The sequence below is a fragment of the Heterodontus francisci genome, chromosome 23 (genome assembly GCF_036365525.1).
Source record: "Heterodontus francisci isolate sHetFra1 chromosome 23, sHetFra1.hap1, whole genome shotgun sequence".
In the NCBI taxonomy this organism is placed as follows: domain Eukaryota; kingdom Metazoa; phylum Chordata; class Chondrichthyes; order Heterodontiformes; family Heterodontidae; genus Heterodontus; species Heterodontus francisci.
The window spans coordinates 35159645-35176268 of NC_090393.1; the positions used below are offsets into that span (position 1 = coordinate 35159645).

At 40.8% G+C, this 16624-nt stretch overlaps 1 protein-coding gene across 1 annotated transcript in view; it reads right to left on the reverse strand.

The window, feature by feature from the left end:
• si:dkeyp-14d3.1 (transmembrane protein 132C) overlaps positions 1–16624 on the reverse strand; it is a 1037882-nt gene that overhangs the window by 47103 nt on the left and 974155 nt on the right. The window lies entirely within an intron of this gene.

A 16624-nucleotide genomic window follows, 5' to 3' on the forward strand; every position in this document is an offset into this window, starting at 1 on the left:
CACTCTCAGATGAGGTGCAGTGCAGCTGCCTAAAAGGTAAACTTCCCCTATTTTACCCCAACAATAGGCATAAAACACATCCGACTGCATCAGTATATTTCTATTTCTTACACCAGTCACCTTTGTGGATTTTCTGATCTGCTCAACTTCACTATTTTAGTATCAAATTAGGGGAAATTTCAAATTTTTAGACAATGCTCAACAGCAACTAAGTTAGATTCAATTTCAGGTAGAATCTGACGCAAATGATGTAAAGACTTCCCCACTGAATCTTCCAGGCTCAGCCTCCTATTCTTAAATTTGACTACACTTCCTTTCCTTAGGTCACATCATGCATTGGGTTTGAGTCTTCAATACCAGTCCTATTTTCTGCCCATTCATGGCTCTGTTTCGCTTGTTGCTAACAAAGGAACAGCCACAGTACTGGAACCTAATTTACCATACATGAAATCTTTCAAGACAATACTGAGATGCGCCAATGCAAAATTTTCTTTTCCGTTCTTGTGGCATTCCTGCATTTATTCTGTCAGACAAACGTCATAGAATTTATTTTTAGCACTGCACCATCAGATCAAGCATAGTCCCATTCTGCTAATTATGCCTGGCCTCCACTTCCCAATGACTGCTCTCAGCTTCCTAATCCTTATATATGTTTCTAGAAGTCAAAGGCCCACTTGGAGCAACAAGAGCTAGGTTTTTCTTCAATTGTACTGCAACCCCGTTCCACTTACATGCCAGTATCAAGGAGGACGTTCAGAGCCAATGTCTTATTATACTTCTTGTCTGTTTTCCTATCCCAACCTGTCATACTTCCTGGCCTAGATTTCTTAGAGTTCATAGATTCTTTTTCCAGCAATAAGATCAGTTCTTGCAGATTTTTAATTTGCTTTAGTAATTGTCACATTACAATCTCAGTTACATCATTGCTGTGCCATAATCAAATGCTGAGAAGCAACTGGTGCATCACCTTATAGTGTGGTTTTACTGCACTGACCAATTTTGCATTAATACTATTTTGAAAACATTATTGGCACTAGATTCTATAACATGCTAACCAGGGAAGAGCAGAGTTTCCTACATGGGTGTCTAAGCACGAGTTTCCAAACACCTGAGTCCCTTAAGCACTGGGGTGTCTAAAGCCAAGCTCACAAGTGGGTTTTATGTCAGAAGACAGTCAACTTTTCATTAGCTGTTTTCCAAAATTAGCAACTTATATATAGTCCAGCAGACAGCCTGGGCATCACTTTGATCTTTGCAAAGTTAGCTCTTGCACCAGTAATGCATACACTGCAACAGGTGAGAAGCTGAAACAGTGTGAGATTAGCTCCTCCAAGTGGTCTCATACCCGTGCAAAACACATTTGTGACACTTGCTTAACTGCACTTATGCTGTGACTCTTGTCTTGGTACGAAGCATAAAGCACTTCACAATGCCATAAAGTATACAGCTTAACTATACTGAGAATTAGGATTTGAAATGACAGAAATTGATGGCTTAAATAATGAAAGATATGGCACTGGGAAAATAAAGCCAGGAGTTTTCAAAGCAACTTCATACACTGCAACGATTTTCCACAGCATTAAAATGACCCTCTGAAATCTGCTGGTATTAGGAACCTGAAACAATTGATTGCACTTCACCATTTAACGAGTTTGCACCTGCTACTGCTCTGTTTGCTTCCATTTGTAACTGGTGCAATCCCACATGTTTTCCACAAAAATTCTTATTCACATTGAACAGGATAAAAATTTCTTGTTATTCAGATTGAAAATCTCCAAGTAGGTTGACATTTTCCATTACTGAAATCACACACTGTAATGGGGAAGTATGGGTTTTCATTCTATTTGTTCATATGCCAGGTCCACATACTTGCTAATAATAAGTTACATGCACAGTGCAGCCAGGAGATCCATTCTCTAATATTGCCCTGTTATTTCTGTTATTGTGTTATTTGTAAGGCAGCTTGTGCACTGCATATCAAGGGACTCGAGCCCTTATTACTGCCTACTGCATGTTACAATATGAAGCAAGTTAAGCTTCCAAATGTTCCAGCAAGGCCTCCAAAAGTAGGTAAAACACAAGGGACTGTTCCATGTCTTATCTTCAGTTTGATATACTATACTATCTGCCATGCAGTATAACAGGAACAGGGTGTATTTGTGCTTTCCTTGGGTTGAAGCACCTGCCCATTAAAAACTGCTGCTGGCCATTTGCAACAGTGCTGACCAATGGTCACATCGGAGTTGCCAATTGGCAAAGTGCTTGATTCTGGCAGCTCTCAAACAATCAGTATTGCCGTTTCTAATGCTGCATAGAGCTGCTCCACATAAAGCCATCAGTGGAAAAAGTTTGATCCAACTGTAGTGATTCTGGTGTCTCAGAATTACTGTTGTTCACTTCCAACTGTTATTACTGTTCTCCCTATATCTCTTTAGTAGTGGAATTACAGCAGGATGTTTTGGATTTCTTTATTTCAAAGTTAGAATTATAGATTCATACAGCATAGGTGACCATTCAGCCCACTGTGCCTGACTTGGCTCTTTGAAAAAGCTATTCAATTAATCCCACTCCTTCACTCTTTTCTCATAGCCCAGTTTTTATAGAATATAGAACTAGAGATACAAAGAGACTTTCCTTTCCTGAGCGTTTCAATTTCTTTTATTTTCACATTTTTTTCTCGCCATACAACTCTTACTGTGAGGGGAGGTGAGTAACCTACCATCGAAAACTCAGTGCCTTAGCTAGATGGGCTACAAAGCATTGGGTGACAGCTCTCCTATCCATCTGTAGGCCAGTTTGTGCTGATGAGATTCAGCAAATTTGGGTGACCAAACCTGTGTCTCTCCAATCTGTAACATTGCTTGGGGGTGCCACCACAGTGCCATAGGCACTGGGAGTTAAATGGTTTAATTAAGGATCTGCTGGCACTTACAAACCTCTCACACTAAACTGTAACAGATTATGACAGTTCCAAATCCCTGAGCTGAATCACAGACTTGCAACTTCTTCCATTTTTCTATATGAATGTTCCAAAACTGAGAGCTGGAACATAATTGAACTATACATGAAGTTATTAGTAGATAGATTGAACCATAAAAGCTATCCCAATGGCTGAGAGTATATATAGTGTGTGGTAAAAGCCTTTATTAATAAATGACCCTCATCTATTAATAGTAATATTAAATGCTCCTCTGTGTTTTATGCGAGAGGAACTCTCAAGCCAATTAAAGTATTGGCTATGCCTCATGTCTTAATCAACTTAGTCCCACATTCAAGCATAAAAAGACACCGAACGTTTGCTATTATCCTTTTAACAAAGGTTTGGTAAAGTCTAACTTCCTGATTGGCTGGCAAGGAGTCACTATTTCTTAACTAAGACACTTGGAACAAATTCTAAATTCCAAGAGTAGTGCACAAAAGAACAGGATAAATAATTGATGCAGAAGGAACTACATTTTAAATACCCAATTACTAACTGGAAAATACAAAGCACAAATGTTTGTCCAACACTGGAGAAGAAGCTGATTGAAAGTAGAACAAACTATAGAACCTGCTGATATTTTCAAAAGCATTTCTAAGTACACTGAGTATTTCCAGCATGTTTTGTTTTTATTTCAGATTTCCAGCATCTGCAGTATTTTGCTTTTGTCCATGTACTCTGTGTCAGGACCAATAGCTTGAATATTCCTTTACCTAGGAATGCCACTGTTTGGAAAAGGGCAAGTGGTTGAAGGGAGAACTGATGTAGTGCTCAGCATCCTGGGGTGGAGCCAACCTTATGACAGGCACGCCTCATATTCAAAGCCCCTTCATGAGGAACCAGTTTAAGCAGTGGTTGACAAGCAAGTCTCATACATTGTACTGGATTTGGATGTGCAGAATATATAGGTGGCTGGCATGTCAGAAACAATCTTACATACTGGTCCTTTCAATATATTGAAGGTAGATGCCTGTCAATAGAACTAACGAATAAACTCTGAGGCTTGGCCCCTGGAAGACATTTCCTGGAGATTGGACATGTGAACATGTATTCGTCTATTCAGGACCCTGTTTGAACGCGCTTGTTGGTTATGGAATCTCTGCACTTCAACTTGGTGGTGGAGCTTCTATTCAATAAGCTGTAGCGTGTGCTGAAGGTGTCATTAGGAAGATGATGCAATGCACTCACAAATGTTAAGGTGAGTTTTGCTGCTCATCATGCTACTGCTGATAAATTCCTGGTACCTGTTCAAATCCATACTTAACAGTTGTCTATTAACCAATTGGTGACTATTCTCCTTGATGGGGAAAGCAGAGTGAAGCAGTGCACATTTGAGTCCAGTTGGTTCCAAGATGACACATTTGGCAATAAGAGGTTATAATCGAGACAATGCTTTGTGGTCAACTTGGTAACCAGATACATGGAGGTGTAGGCACCTCACTGAGGCATGGGATCTTCCAATCTTCTCAAGACAGCACTGTAAGTTAGTGCCTTAAGGGATAGGATAGTCCTTGCTGGACAAACAGCAAGAGGTAATCAGTACTGTGTTGGTAAGCTATGTGGTTTTTACTGGTTAAACAGCAGCAATATCACTATGCACACTTGGAGGTCCCCAAGCCTTGGCTCTTACTGACATCACCCTAAATTATCTGGGATTATATTATAAGTAGCGTGGGGCCCTTAAGAAGAGCCGGTGTACAGTTTATTTCAGGCAATTGGAAACTCTACTGACGTGGATTTGTCAGTTGCTTCATTTGGAGACTTTTAAGCCTGATAATTTTGAGTCAAAAATGTGGTGACCCACAACAAAAGCTATCATTACAATTCCAATAAAATGGCATCTTCCTTTCTAGAATGATCAGTAATTCTTGTGGATTGGCTGATGTTTCTGAGACGCCTGTACACTCGCCAGCCAGGAAATTCCTGTTTACCTACTTGAAGGTTTAAACGTCAAAATCTGTCACTAGGGACGTACATCTCCTGTGTAAATGTTTCTTCACCTGGGCATATAACTGCAGGCACTGTGCACTGGGACATAATAAACATAAAATGGATCTGTTTCAATTACTATGACTGTGCTGGTGCTGTTCAGCACTTTCACCGTGTAAAGACATTTACTGGTAAGAATGTGATAGAACTTCTTTGTATTCTTTCGTGGGATGTGGGTGTCACTGGCAATACCAGCATTTGTTGCCCATCCTTAACTGCCATAATGGGATTTGAACCCATGTCCCCAGGGCATTAGCCTGGGCATCTGCAGTACTCATTTAGTGATATTACCACTACACCACTGTCTCTCCCGGAATAAAATGTAACTTTATTTGGAATGGCAGGCATGTAGTCAAACATGGCACCCAATTTGAGCACAGCACAATCTCACAAACAGCAAATTAATGAATGGTCAGTTATTATGCTTTTGGTGGTGCAGATTGAGGGGCAATTGTTTGAAATGCAGTGGGGAGATCTCCATGCACTGCTTCAATGAGTATCAAAGGACATTTAACATCCATTCTGGCACATCCTGAGGTCACTGGAGACTATTTGCTAATCAAAATTTTTATAGCTTGACAATTGCTTGTAAATCACTGCTCCTGACATTATGGAGCGACCAAGCTGCCAATGTTAGGAAAAAACATCAGGAAAGAACAAGCTTTTTTCCCTTTGTTTTTATACTTTCCTTTGAGATGAACCAATCTCCTGTGGCATTGTACAAAGGAAGTCAAGACTATGTGTAGTTTTCAGATGATGCAGGATTAGAGGCTAGAGGATAATTGGACCAGACATATAAATGTGAATATATTAACTTAGAAAGAGGAAAAGTTGACAAAAAATGTATGACACAATATGACAACTGGAAGTCAATTGTGCACATGGCACAAAAATAAGAGTTAAAATAAGAACACACAGAAATAAGAGTTTTAAGAAGATAAGCATTGATAGATTGTTCTGTTGAAGTGTGACACTTGAAGAGCCACATCTGCAAGCTCAGTGCAAGTCCTTTGCTGTGAGCAGGACTAAAAAAGATATATGAACAAGTTGGGCAATACCAGAGAGTTACAACTGGTTTTCTTCCATTGCCCTTGGACATTAATTATTTGTATGATTAATAAATCTTGTGGTTGGCACATGGCAACATTCATTTATCCCTATTTAAAACCCACGTGATCAGAAGAGTCAGGAGCTCACTATTTTCTTGGGAAATGCTTAAATTACAATTTCCTGGCTTTTCAATGTGCTATTGTGAATATGCAGTCAATATATTTTAGCCACTTATATTGTATCTCCAATTTTAATTTTAAAGAATGCCTGAATGATTTGACTCTGGGTATTCATTCACCAAAGAAATCATTTGCAATCCACCATTGTTGTTGGTTTTGGTGCTTGCTGACACAGGGAAGTATTGAAAAAAATATCCTTAGGTGTTTGTTATAGTTGTGAGGCATCAGGGGGTTATTGTGCTTTCATTCTTCTGCTCTCCAATCTTCAATACTGTGTCACTGGAACTTAATTAACAAACAATAGTAAAATTATAATACCACACCACTGTGTTTCACCCATTCACTTTGAAGTCTGTAGCCCATGGGTCCAATAAAGCATAATATGATTAACTGAACTGAGCTGAAACACACTTCATACCTCTCTGGTTCTTCACTTTTATTAAAAAGTATTAGTCTGTTTCTTAAAGCTGCAAGCTTTATTTACATTTGCCTAGTACCAGAAAAAAATCCTCTGTCAACCTGAATTTAAGTGAAATATGCAATTTAGATTACAAAGACAATGGTAACTTGATTTGCTCCATGGAATGTGAATGAGACTCATCACTATGAGCAAAGAGGGCAATCAAATGTGCATCTTTCAAAGGCTAGATTTTTTTATAAATACTGTTGAGTATTGATAAATCCAAAGCTCCTTTTTGGAAATGTATTGCTGGGCCCAGGATACACTTCGATCAGGAGTTCTACAAATTCCAAACAGAAAAAGAACGTTTGCAAATCTTTAAACCACAACTTTAAATATGAACACAAAAACAACTAAGTTAGACTTCTGAAAATGTTGGTGAAATGGGTGTGTTCAATGTGCTGAACACAAAATGGGACAATTCAGGCCTTCTTCACAGCTTGATCAATATACTGAGCAGGAAGAATCTAGATACAATCCCTGATCTGTACAGGGTTAGGCAACCTCAGTGAAGGTAGTGTGAAATTATAATTAGTCTTAGCGTCCCTAAGAAAGTGATAAAATTTTCCTGTCTGCTAACTCTAATTCTTTCACTCATTGGTCTCATTCAGGCTCCTTGGATCAAAAACCAGAGTGGAAAATGGTTTTACACAGTCAGAGTTCTGACCCTGAATCAGGTGTGAATTTGACTTGAATCAAGTGCGAATTTGACGAATCAGTTGTGAGGTTCTCTGGATCCTACTGTAAAATGATACTGCAGAATGGAAAAGAAACCATTCAGTACATAAAGGTGCATTGCCTTCCTAACAGCAGGTGTACCAACACCAGATGGACTGCAGCGGTTCAAGAAAATTGCTCACCACCTCTCAAGGGCAATTAAGGATGGGTAACAAATGCTGGCCTTGACAGCGATGTTCACACCCTTTGAGGGTATAAAAAAATTTAGAGAGTGATGAACGAGGTGCACCTTGATTTTGGTTTTATATGTGCAGACAAAATCTTGGTAAAATCGAGGTAAATACACAGCCTTGCTTTGTTTCTGTCCAGCCATGCTGAGTATGTGAGGATTTATTGTTCATCATGCACGATAATATTTACATTTAAGTTGTTTAATGTGATATCTCTTATTTCCCAACAGCTGTGCTGATACAGAAAGACGAGGTAGGAGATTTGTGAAATAACGACAACAGTAATGAGGGAGTCACTGGACACTGGAGAGCTACCAGAATTTTGGAAATAGGCCCATGTGGTGCACACATGCCAAAAGAGGGATAAAAAAGACACAGGCAATGACAGAGTTATTAGTTTCACCTCCATTCCATGTAAAATAATGGAACTGATTATCAGGAGCAAAATTGAGGGGTATAATAATAACCTAGTAAGCAGTAGTCAACATGGACTCAGAAGGGAACAGCTATGCTTGACCAACCATGTGTTTAATGAGGTGTCCCGCCTCTCGAGAATGGGACACACGCATGCCATGAAACCCACCATTGTAAAAATGGCAATGGGTGTATATGCGGTAGGATGGGCATGCGTTCCTGGCTTTAAAATTTTTAATACCTTCTTCTACCCATCGCATACATGCCCATTGTCATTTTTACGATGGCGGGTTTTGTACTGTGTGATTGTCCTGCTCTCGAAAGGTGGGTCACTTCATTGATATATTTGAATTGGGCTCCCACGGTACAATTAGGAGCCTGATTTAAATTTATCAGTTGCCATACTGGGTTTCCCAGGGCTCAGGAAATCTAGCAGTGAAAGGGAGAAGGGAGCTGCTGGTTCAAAAAGATAAGTGGCTTTTCCAGTACTCCCTTGAGTGCCAGCAAGTGTTGGAGTACTCCCCTGGCCCTCAAAAAAGCCTTCAGCCTCCTTGCTGCCGATCGTGGCGCTTTGTCGCTCCCTTCCACGATTGGTGACTACCCAGCCCCCACCTCTAGCTCCTACCACCTCCCCTCTGCACCCACCCCCACCACCGATTTCCAGGACTGTCTGCTCCTGCTGCTGGTTTTCCTGCCTGGCAGCCAGCCAGCCTCACACTGATGGGTCTGTAGTTATGCGGGCTCTCCCTCCATCTCTTAAATAATTGAATGACATTTGCAATTTTCCAATCCAAATCTTAAATTGGTAGAGCTTTGGGAAATTATGACTAATTTATCTGGTATTTCCTCAACTATTTCTTTTCATATTCTGGGGTGAAAACTATCAGGTCCTGGAGAATTTTCTACCTTAAGTCTCATTATTTGCTTATATTAAATCCAACTAAGTTTCTCCCCTTGACTTATCTTTAGGTTCCCTTGTACTGTTGGTATTTTGCCCTCTTCCTACAACAGGCGATATTATAGAAATATTTAACATAGTTATTGATGTGGAAAACATAAATCCAGAAATTACCTTAAATTGTGATGGACAGGACAAATTGGATCAAACTAGTAAAAAATTAATTTTAGGGCTGATATTAGGAAGTTTTTCTGCACACAGAAGAGCTCTCAACACTTCGAATGGCCATCCCTGTAGGATGGTGGTGCTGGAAATCCTAGAATCAATGGACAATGCAATGGAGATCTGCAAAGTACTGCTGGACGGATGAACTAATAGGAGCCAAATGGTTTTCCTCATCTGTAATTAACTTGTAATCTTGTGAGACAGAACAATGAAAAACATCGGCCAGGAAATATTGAGCGCATCTCCGCCAGCCCTACTACACTCATTAAGAAAGCAGGGATTCCTTACGAAGGGAATACTTGCCCCCTGACCCGGACCTCTCCGATACCAGAGTTGTCCAACCTTTTCGCATGGGGGGGGGCCACATTACAACTTTTGTCTTACATAGGGGACCCCAGTGTGACAATTTCAGAAAGATAAAGGCATTAAGAATTTATCGTACTATTAATCAAAACAACTACAATGTACATTTTTGTGAAGAAACTTTAAATGAGAAATTTATTGATTTACTTTCTCTTCACTATGTTGGACACTGATTTAGTGAGATACTTGGCATTTTTTGCTTGCACAAGTAGTCAATGTTTGCCTGCACACTTGTTGTAGCGATGCGGAGTATTCTAGATAGATGACCATCTATCAGAAATTATCATGATTACTCTCTCTCCCCCTGTATCCCCCTTTCTGTGTTCCTCCCTTTGTGTCATCCTTGCTTTGTGTTCCCTGCTCTCGGTCCCCCCTCTTTCTCTCTCTGACCCCACTTCTCTCTCTCTTTCCCCTCTCTTTCTCTGTAACCCCTTTTCTCTGCCCGTCTTTCTCTCTCAGTCTCTCTTGCTCTGTTCCCCCGCCCCCCCCACACCTTCTCTCTCTCTGTCCCCCTTTCTCTCTCTCTTTGTGCCCCCCTTTCTCTCTGACAGTTGCAGAGAGCAGGAACACTCAGCAGATAGTTGGTCAGTTTCACAGCTGACAGGTGCTGACAAAGGAAACAGCCATTTCCCAACTTTGGACAAATTCAGGGTTTTCCAGAGGTTCCAACTTTTTTTTAAAAAGGTCTGCCCCCAGCAAGCCATACAGCAAAGTTTTGGGGTAGCCAAAACCCAGTATAACTGGGTCCTGGCCTAATTTTTTGCTTTTCTAGCACACCTCTTCCACAGAGATTGTGGATTTTTATCAGTGGGTAGGTTTTTCTCATTGAAGATTGAATTTTTATTGCTTCCTCATCAGAGTTCCTAATTCTATATATATATTAGGTATTAACTCTCAATTCCTGATGCAATAGCCGATTGAAAGGCATCGCAATCTACCTTCCAAAATTATGAGTTGTATTGGAAACAGGAGCTCTGCACAATTTACATTTCTGGGCCAAATATTGTACTCACCAGCAAACGAGTGGAATCAGCCATTCATTACAGCTACACTTGCTCACAGACTTTCTATGGCAATTTGTATGGGAACTTGCTGTGATCTGGGACCCTGTGAGCAGGGCAAGCAACGGTGTCTCTCCTTAACCAATCAGACTGAGGAATCGTCAATGAACCATGCAGAGTCTAAACCAGGAATTGTCAGAATATTTAATTCAATGCCAAATAATGTACAAAAAGCTAAATAAAGGTAAGAAAGATTGCACTGAGAAAGATTTTAAAAAATAGAAAATGTAAAAAAAAAGATTTATTTAAATTGGTTTATATTTTAAAATCTCCAACAATAATTAAAATCTGAAAGAAGGAGACTTCACACTTGTAAAGGTTATTTTTCAATGGGGGAGAGCTGTTCAGTGCTGTTTGATTGTAATTAAGACTTGTCACGCTATTAAATATGTACTTATACTGGAATGGACAAGACCTAACTTTTTCTGGTGCATTTTGTAGGTTATTATCAGATAAATACAGCAACTTCACGCTATTGCATGTATTTCAATGCTGAGTCGCTCAACAAGGTATCGACATAGCGCAGCTTCTGGAGGGGTAGGGCAGTTCAAACAAGAACTTCCAGATTTCCGTGTTGCATGTGTGGTCACCAGAACCTCCAACCAATTTACACTTTAATAATGGTGAGCTTTTTTAAATTCATTCATGGGATGTGGACCCAGTGTTGTGAAGGCCAACATTTATTGTCCAACCCTAATTGCCCTTGGGAAGGTAGTGGTGAGACATCTTCTCTAATACAAATGAGTAACTTGCTAGACCATTTCAGAGGATAGTTAAGAGCCAACCACATTCCTGTTCCTCAGCATTGAAATACATGCAACAGCGTGAAGTTGCAGTACTTATCTGACGACCAGCAAACAGGCCTGCAACTTTAAAACTCACCTTCCGAGATGATCCCACAGGTTTTCCTGAAACAACAGACTTCTACACCATGAACTCAACACCTCTTACCCTTTACCTTCTAGCTATCTCTACTTGACTGTGCCTGTGAGAATGAATGCATGTGTGGGTGGTATTGCGATCATTTCAGGTGCTGAATATTGTTCAATAAATATTTAATCTCCTGTTTTAAACCTATGAGAAGACCGGCCATTGTTGGTTTATGTGGCAAACAAAACACAGGGGCTGAAACACTAATTTAAACAAAAACATATTCTGTGGTCAGTTGGGAGGTGAACAGTGGAAACCATCATCTACCTGGCCATAACAACTTTTTAACTTTTCCTTCAGTTTGCTGCTCTCCTGAAGGCAGTAACTACTGCTGGGATAGGTTTCATGGTTGCCGATATTCTTTTAGTTCCTTACCAGAGTAGCCTTTCTTTATGTATGAAATTAGGCAGTGAATGTAGGCAGGCTATTTGAATGTCGGGAACATAACATTTCATCCTGACCCTTTCCTCACTGGATATCAACATAAAGTGAAACATTTTCAATCAAGGGTCACTTATAAAGTATGAGAACCTAGTTGATTTTCCCTCTCCTCAGTGCAACCCAGCCACGCCTCATTGCCAACCCAACTCAGATGAGCGAACTCAGTAAAATCCTCGAATTCTCTGGTCTGTGCAGCGCAGGACCACAGCAAATGGCACATTACCTGAGGGAGCCATGGAGGGAGCCAAAATAGTTTAGTTTAATTGGGCAGAAACTAAACAAACATAATAAAGACTGCTAAGCAGCACAAAGGGGCTTGTGATTAAATCGAGTTCTGTTCCAAAGTAACAGTGGTGTATTCTATTTATATGCCAAGGACTGGGGACATTTACAACTGAAATAAAAGCTGATTATAACAGCCAATCTTTTTTATTGTATGTGACATTTTTACCACCGCAATTCGGTCCATGAGTTTTCATAAAGGAGTGCAAACATACTGCCATCACTTGGCAGTGGAATCGCCAGTCTGAACAACTCGTAACAGTGGCTCTAATTCTCATTCCCCTTCTAATTCTTTCCTTTGAACTAAGTGAGTTTAAAATGCATTATTCTTGTGCTACAGAGCAAACGAAACATAGTTCTCACCAAAAGTGTTTTTTATGCGGAAATCAGGCAAGGACAGGGTTAAATGTGACATCTCTAATGGTTAAACAGATTGCCTATATTCACTGTCTAAACTCATACACTTTCTTAAAGGTTGGCAGTGCACAAGCATAGCTTTGCTCCTGCTTTGGCTGCTGTCAGAAAGCTTTACCTCTCTCCCCCTTTCCCCCACCTTTCTTAATAATCGACACTCCCGTCTTGAGAGGAGGAGAATTTTAAATTTAAGAAAAAAATTAAGTTATGCAATCTTTTTCCTCAATTTCTCTATACAACTTTTGTGCAAGAGGACAGATGATGGGGTTGATAATGGCTGAATTCTGTCTAATTGTGAGTGGCAGCCTGCTTCCTCTTTGCTGGTTTGGACTCGAAACAAAAGAGATCTCAGTCAAACAGAATTCTGGACAGATTTCTCTTTTCTCACTTTCATGTTCCTTCAATATGATATCATCTCCAGGTACTGCGGTGCTTTTGTCTCTCCTTGTGTTTGAAAGATAGGCTACAATGTAACAGGGTTGTAAAATTGTGAACAACTTACACCTCTACATCTTTAGCAGGCTTCCATTCCACAGCGCTGTAACAACGAATTAACAACTTGTTCAAACTTGGAATATATAGCAATGCAAGAGCTAATTAGTGTTTAGTCATCTTTATAATTACTAATTAGAGGTTTATATAAATAACATACTAAAAAAAATAACTGCTACCCTCTGAAAAGCTTCAGAGGCATAAATGTTACTTGTAAACTGTCTAAACTAATGAAACATAAAAAATGCAATTTGATTTACTAACAGATTGTAACCATTTTTCGGAATATTATAATAGATCAGAGGGAATGAGTCACAAGGCACCTGAGGAGTTCTGATGACATTATATAAAGCACGAGTAAAGCTCAAAGGAGTAGATGAATATTTGTCTTCAGCTCGATTGTAAACTCTGCTCCCTTATGATTGACTCCATCCCTCTCCTCAGCCAAGTACTCAGCTTGAATTAAGCTGTATGAAACCTTGTTCAATTCAAAGCTGAGTTGAGGGCAGCACAGTGGCGCAGTGGTTAGCACCGCAGCCTCACAGCTCCAGCGACCCGGGTTAAATTCTGGGTACTGCCTATGTGGAGTTTGCAAGTTCTCCCTGTGTCTGCGTGGGTTTTCTCTGGGTGCTCCGGTTTCCTCCCACAAGCCAAAAGACTTGCAGGTTGGTAGGTAAAGTGGCCATTACAAATTGCCCCTAGTATAGGTAGGTGGTAGGGAAATATAGGGACAGGTGGGGATGTGGTAGGAATATGGGATTAGTGTAGGATTAGTGTAAATGGGTGATTGATGGTTGGCACAGACTCGGTGGGCCGAAGGGCCTGTTTCAGTGCTGTATCTCTAAACTAAACTAAACTAAAACCCTCTACCCCTACCATCAATGTGTGTTTACTTGCAACACTACTACATCACATGACTTTGCCCCTACCTCAACCTCACTCTGACTTAAACTCTTGTCCACACATTCAACAACTCTAGACTCAAGCTCTCCAACATGCCTTTGCCAGCCTCTCGTCCTCCACCTTTTGTAACCTCCAACTTACGCAAATTCTCTTCCTGCCTATCAATCCTATTGTCACTGGCCTAAGTGCTCCCTCAGCACATTAGATTTAAATTTCTCACCCTCATTTTTAAATTCTTCCATGATCTTGCCTCACCCGACCCTCTCCCCCTCCTCAGGTTCCTTCTTACACGTCTAGATTTCTGACACTGGTCTTCTGACCTTTTCCTCACTCCATCCTTCCACTGGTACTACAGCTTTCAGCTGCTTCTGATTTCATCTCTAGAACTTACTCCCCAACACCTCTCTGCTTCTCTCTCTCTCTCAAAAAATCTCCTGAAAGCCCATATTTTGAACAAAATTTTAGGTCACCTTTTCTAACTCACTCATCATGACTATAATAGATGTTTGTAGAGAATTGAGAGCTTCTTCAGCTCACCACGTGCAACTTGAGGTCAGTATTGTGTGATTACCTTTAAGAATGATGTCCCTTTAAGATCTTAGTATGCTAATGAGCCATGTACCAGTATGCAGTCATGTGACTCAGAGCCAGAGCACTCTGCTACTGTAACACCAAGAGGCAAGTCCTGTAAATGGTTAGATCTGCACTGTATACACTAGTTAGCTGTTTAATAAACCTGTTCGTGTTGCATCAGACAACATAAAAAGCTGTGGTGAGAAGACAAAATCCAAGATTGAAGACCACGGGAAAACAGCTTTGAAAACTAACTGCAGCTAAAAGAGAGAAAGTTAAAAGAAACACTGGCCTAAACAGTGCAAAGAAGAAAAAAACTCACCTCAAGCTGTAGAAGACGTAGTGCCAAGAGAGTTTCTTAAAGGGAAGACGGTACAGAGTCACACAACCAGTTCTGAAAGCAGGGTTAAAGCAAAAGAACAGCAGGAACATGGTTACCAGTTTTCCCCACATGAACTGGAAAGCCTTGGATATCCTATCCGAGTTCAAACTGTTCTAAAAGAGAATGCAATTGTGACCAAGTAATTGTAGAACCAGAAAAACAGGCTGTAAAAATAATGATAGCAATTGGAAATGAGCGATTGCACAGAATCAATGCCTCTGGATTATCTGAAGAGGACCAGAAAGATCTCGCAAAGATATGGAAAGCACTGGAAGATCAGCTCCGATTGAGAGTGAATTTTCAAATTCAGCACCTGGAATTGATGTCCTACAGGCAGTATATAGACCAGTTCATCAGCAGATGCCGTAGTAAGGGCAACAAATGCTATTTCTCAGAAACTGAGATGTCAGAGCATCTAATGGTGCTGGTAATTATATCGACACCCAATGAAGCATTTCAGAAAGACCTCTTAGGGAAAAAGGTCACAGCATTGGTGCACTGCTGGAAGATCACAGGAAATACAAAGCCATTGTAGCTGGACAACAGCACCTGAAAGCACTCGGTGCAGCCAACAGTATCAGCACAATAACCAGGTCAAAAAGGTTAAGCGAGTTGTGTTTGGTCTCACTCATAGCAAAGTTGTCCTGTATTTTGTGACCTGTGCAAGGCATGGGGTGCAAAAGGATACTGGGCCTGCCTATGCAGGAATTGTGGCTCCAAAGACACATCCAGAAGTCACGGGTCAGACACAAATGAACAGACAACAGGGCAACAGCAGCAAGGAAAGTGCAAGAGACTGGCGTAAATGCAAACCGATACATGAAATCCACAGCAAAACAGACCTGAGACAAGACTCAGAGAGAAGTAGTTCTCAGACAGATGACAAACAGGCATTCCACATTGTGAACCTGACACATCATGTTAATGAAGTCCAACAACTGGAAGCTTTCACCACTATTAACATCATGTGCCCAAAGAAAGCTGGCAAACGTTCACTCAGGGTCAAAACTGACGCTGGAGCTAGTGCAAATATCCTACCAGTCCAAATCCTCAAAGGTATGTACCGGATTCACTGGAACTCAATGATACAACCGACAACTACCCAACTTATCTGCATATAATGGGTCAGCCATCCCGTGCAGTAGCACATTAACAATGCAATGCAGATAAGGCAAGTTGGCATGGAAGCCACAAATATTCTACCTAGTAGACATGAGCGGACCAGCAGTGGCAGGGCTACCAGCATGTAAGGACCCCAACATCATCACCATCCAGGAAAGCATTGCCAAGGGGAAATCTCCAAGGACCGGAACCCGCTCACAGACTCTGACCAGCATCAAACGGTGCAGTCTGGAGCAACAGCACAAATATGCTGTATTTCACGTATGCTATCTAGAGAACCACTAATAACACGAGCCAGAACAGACAGGTATCTCCATGAGACCAAGTATTCTTCCCCCAACAAGTCCTCGACCTTGAGCCCAAACCTTCAGACATGGAGGATGAGGAGAGGCGAAGGACATGCAATGTCCTGAGCAGGCAGAGGAGAAATGAGTTGAAGCATTGTCTGTTGATTTTTTGAGAGGAGATGCTGGAACTTTCCAAGAATGACAAGGCCTCAAAAGTTGTCATCTTGAGAAAAGCAACAGAGTATGTTAGCAGGCTGAAGGCAGAGCAAGA